Source organism: Heptranchias perlo, chromosome 20 (assembly GCF_035084215.1).
Source record: "Heptranchias perlo isolate sHepPer1 chromosome 20, sHepPer1.hap1, whole genome shotgun sequence".
NCBI classification, from domain to species: domain Eukaryota; kingdom Metazoa; phylum Chordata; class Chondrichthyes; order Hexanchiformes; family Hexanchidae; genus Heptranchias; species Heptranchias perlo.
This window is the reverse complement of record NC_090344.1, coordinates 26,574,732-26,579,737: the sequence shown is the minus strand read 5'-3', so window position 1 is coordinate 26,579,737 and position 5,006 is coordinate 26,574,732. Positions and strand designations below refer to the sequence as shown.

Below are 5,006 nucleotides of genomic sequence, written 5' to 3'. Positions count from 1 at the left end.
AATAGCAGTGAAATGGCTGGAATATTGAATAGTTACTTTGCCTCAGTATTTATCAGGGAGACTATACATGCTTAACATAACTTCTCCGCTTTTTAATTCTATCCCCCTGGAAATGAACCCCAGTGTTTGGCTTGTTTTTTTTATGTCTTCACCACTTTTCGTGATTTGTGTACCTGTAGTCCGAGATCCTTGGTTAAACCACACTTGGAGCACTGTGAACACTTCTGGTCTCCCTATTATCAAAAGGATATCGAGGAATTGGCGAAGGTGAAAATAATGATGATGCCAGAACTGAAAGATAATACCTGTCAGGATAGATTTAACAGACTGATGGCTGACATGATGGAGGTCTTTGGATAATGAAAGGGTTTGATTAGGTCGACGGAGAGAAAATGTTTCCACTCGTCGGGGACTCTAAAACTATCGGTTATCAATATAAGATAGTCACTAATAAATCCAATAGAGAATTCATGGGAAACTTCTTTACCAAAGAGTTGCAAGAATGTGGAATTCGCTACTTTAAGGAGCAGTTGAGGCAAATAACATCGATACATGAAATGGCAAACTGGATGAACACACGGGGCGAAAGGAATGGAAGAGTGGGCGGATGGGGGCAAATGAAGTCGGGAGGGATGTGTCTTGTGTGAAGCATGAAGGCTGGCACAGACCCGTTGGGTCAAAAGGCCTGGATCTGTGCGGCAAACTCAATCCAAACAACGACAGATTACTGAGTCCCCAAAAGAAGCAATTAGAATGTGCAAAGGGGCGCCTGGATTCGAACCAGAGACCTCTTGATCTGCAGTCAAATGCTCTACCACTGAGCTACACCCCCACATCTGTTGAGCATTCTTGCACGCACAATGTAATGGAGCTCAGTAGCTGGCAGTCACCAATGTTGATATTACCAACATGAAAAGAAGCTTCATCAGTTATTCTGGGAGACAAATAAATACACCAATCAGAAATGAATCATGAACGGAGTGAGTCACACTATTGTGTACAGATGCGATGCACAACCCAACTTGGAACGCCTTGTCTCTCGGCTTCATTGAATTCATCCTCACCACAGAACGCGGAACTCGAAGCACCAGCCAAACAACATCAGAATTTCAAGCAGAGGTCTTCAGCTGCTTTAAATCCTCTTTCACTGTGCTCTGCCCCCAGCTCTTTAGATACTTGCAGTCAACAAATGCAGTGCCAGGTTCAATGCGTGATTTTCCAAGTTCATGCTTTCAGTGTCATATATGTAAGTGTACAGAATATAATAAAGATGCATCCAGCAGGCATTTGGCAAGTGTGGCAGGAGGAGCTCGTGTGTGAAGCAACTGTAAACTATTAGTTAGGAGGCAATGCTGGACCTGGTTCCAGGGATTGAGATAGTTAATGTGGAGCAAGTGTCCTTGGGGGAGAATTTCGGGAACAGCGAACAGAGTATCATAAGGATTAGAATAACAATGGAAAAGGAGAAGGATTAATCGAGAGTAAAAATACTTAATTGGAAGAGGGTCAATTACAGAGGATTGACAACTGATCCGGCCCTGGTAAAATGGAATCAAAACTGTAATCGAGCAAAGAGCGGCTTTTGAAGAGGAGATTGTTCGGGTACAGTCTGTGTACATTCCCACAAGAGGAAAAGGTAGGGCAACTAAAGCCAGAGCTCTCTGGATGACGAAGGAGATAGAGAATAAAATGAAGCAGAGGAAGTGGCCGTATGGCAGATGTCAGGTTGATAATACAAGTGAGAACCAGGCTGAGAATGGAAAGTTCAGAGGTGAAGTGAAAAAGGAAACCACACTTGGAGTAACGTGAACAATTCTGGTCGACAGATTATAAGAAGAATAAAGAGGAATTGGCAAAGCTGAAACAAAGATTCACAAGGATGATAATAGAACTCGGAGCATATACTTCTCAGGAGGACTAAACAGGTTGGAGCTCTTTTCTCTGGAAAAGGGAAGACTGAGGGGTGACCTGATAGAGGTCTTTAAGATTATGAAAGGGTTCGATAGGGTAGACGCAGAAAAAACGTTTCCATTTGTGAGGGAATTCAGGAGAATCTTCTTTCCCCAAAGGGCGGTAAGAATGTGGAACTCGGCACCAAAAGGAATAATTGAGGCAAATGGCATAGATGCTTTAAAGGGGAAGCTCGATAAAGAGATGAAAGAGAAAGGAATGTATGGCTGATCGAACGAGATGGAATCGGGCAGGAGGTGACTCATGTGGTGCATAAATACCGGAATTGACCAATCGAGATAGCTAACCTGTTTCTCTGCTGAAGCTTCAATGTAAACAACAATCCTGCTGCTACAGGGAATTCAGACTTACTGTATGAATCACAAAATCATTTAGAAAGAAGAGAGAGTATCGGGATTTAAACGAGCGATCGCTTGATTTACAATGAAACACTGCAATTAAGCAATGCACCCACTGATATCGTCCACGGATGAAGTAATGCATCGGAGTCAGTACCTGGCAGTCATCACTGAAGTGAGAACCAATCTGAAAAGAAGCTTCATCAGTTATTCTGGGAGACAAATAATTACAGCAATCCGAAATGATTCATGATCGGAGTGAGTCACACTATTGTACACAGATGCGATGCACAACTCAACATGGAAAGCCTTGTCACTAAACTTCAGTGAACACATCCTTACCACAGAACGCGGAACTGGAAGCACTAGACAAACGACACCTGAATTTCAACCAGATGTTTCTCCAGCAGCTGTCAAGTGCTCTCTCACTGTGCTCTGCCCCTAGTTCTGTAGATCGTTACAGTCAACACAAGAAACAACAGGTTCAATGTGCAGTTTCACAAGATGATGCTCTCAGTGCCATATATGTAAGTGTACAGAATATCGAATCAATGTAATAAATAAACATCCAGCAGGCATTTGGCAAGACCGGACATGAGGAGATAATCTGTAATATTTGTTAAGTCAATAGATTCATTTACAGGTTACGGAACAGAAGTGGGACTTAACGAAAGGGAAAGTGTGTAAATTGCATCCTGGCCATGAAATAAGAAGCTGTGAGTGTCGAAAGTGTGACGTCGCCAGGAAATAAATGTGGAAAATGCTGAAAGCCTCCACTTGGCCCGCGGATGCTCGCAGAGAGTGCTGGCAATTGGCGTGTGACCGTCTTTCTCAATTATTATTTTAAACCTTATCACTAGTGCCTCGATATTCGCCTACACTCACTTCTCCTATCTCCTCCGTTTCATTCCCCATTACTAGATCCAGCAGTGATTCCTCTCTTGTCTGCCTGTCTCTCTTTTGTAGTTTTATCACTCCTGCGTGCTCTCCATACCTCCCTCTCGCTCTCACTCATTCAGTCACTCGCACACTCACGAACACGCTAATTCACTCACTCTATCCATCCCTCATTCCCTCCTTCCCTCACTCCCTCCCTCACTCACTCACTCACACACTCACTCTCTACCCCAGACTTCAGTGAACACATCCTTACCACAGAACGTTTGTCTGGAAGCACCAGACAAAGGACACCTGAATTTCAACCAGATTTTTCTCCAGCAGCTGTCAAGTGCTCTCTCACTCTGCTCTGCCCCTCGCTCTGTAGATCGTTACAGTCAACACAAGAAACAACAGGTTCAATGTGCAGTTTCACAAGATCATGCTCTCAGTGCCATATATGTAAGTGTACAGAATATCGCATCAGTGTAATAAATAAGCTTCCAGCAGGTATTAGGCAAGTGTGGACAGGAGGAGATAGTGTGTGAAGCGACTGTAACATGTGTTAAGTCAAAATATTCAGTTACAGGTTACGGAAGAGAAGTTGGTTTATCAAATGGAAAAGTGTCTAAATTGCAGAATTCACATCCTAACCATGAAATAAGAGACCGTGAATGTCCAAAGTGGACAATGCTCAAAAGCCTCTGTTTGACCCTCCGGATTCGAATAGAAATTGCTGGCCACAGGCTTGTGGCTGAGTTTCTCAATCATAATTTTAAATCTTGCCGCTAGTGCCTGGCTATTCTCCTACACTTACTTCTCTTACCTGCACCGTTTCATTTGCCATTATTGGATCAAGCAGTGATTCCTCTCTTGCCCACCTGTCTCCCTTTTATCATTACATCGTTCCTGCCTGCTCTATCCGTCACCCTCTCGCTGTCACTCATTCATTCACTCAAACGCTCACGAACTCACTCACTCCCTCCCTCCCTCGCTCACTTCCTCCCTCCCTCACTCACTCACACACTCACTCCCTCCCTCAATCCCTCCTCAGTAAAATATTTAGAAATACTTAAGTAAGACAAATAACAAAGTTATTGATTTGAAACAAACTAATTTTGAACGGATTAGAATAGAACTGGGAAAGTTGAAAAAAATTGACAAAGAGATAGAACAGGAGTGGGAAATATTTAAGAAGGTGATTAATCTCTCTCTGGCACTCCCTCAAAGTCGAGAGGGGACGGGAATGGAAGGGTTGGATGAACGGGGGAGGAAGAGGGCCTGTGTGGAGAATGGCCGCTGGCATCGAACAAGTGGGCAAAATGGCCGACTGTGGACTCAATGTGAACAACAATCCTGCAGCTGCAGGAACAGACTGACTGCATGACTTCCGACAGGGAACAATTAAAAGATAGAGGGGGCGCTTGGATTTGAACCAAAGACCTCTTGATCTGCAGTCGAATGCTCTACCACTGAGCTACACCCCCACATCTGCATGAAGTGTTAGCACACACAAGTCAATGGAGTCTAGCACCTGGCCATCATTAACATTGATAGCACCATTCTGAAAAGAACCTTCATGAGTTATTCTGATAGGCAAGAATATGACTCCACCTCCAGAGCCTGACCCGTCCCTCAGAATCTAACTCTTCCCTTCGAGTCTGCTTCCGCCCTCAGAATCTGACACGGCACTCAGTGTCGGAACCCCTCCCCCAGCCTTTGACCTCTGCCCCAGAGTCTGACCCTTCCCCCAGAGTCTGACCCTACCTCCAGAGTCGGACTCCTCCCCCAGAGTCTGAACCTTGCCCCAGAATCTGTCAC

The 5,006-nt window shown here is 44.4% G+C and overlaps 2 non-coding genes across 2 annotated transcripts; both read right to left on the bottom strand.

Moving 5' to 3' along the window:
- Nucleotides 1–760: 760 nt before the first annotated feature.
- On the bottom strand, nt 761–832 carry trnac-gca (transfer RNA cysteine (anticodon GCA)). Its single transcript has one exon. It is a non-coding gene; the product is annotated as a tRNA-Cys (tRNA).
- A 3,768-nt stretch (nt 833–4,600) lies between these two features.
- On the bottom strand, nt 4,601–4,672 carry trnac-gca (transfer RNA cysteine (anticodon GCA)). Its single transcript has one exon. It is a non-coding gene; the product is annotated as a tRNA-Cys (tRNA).
- Nucleotides 4,673–5,006: the final 334 nt, after the last annotated feature.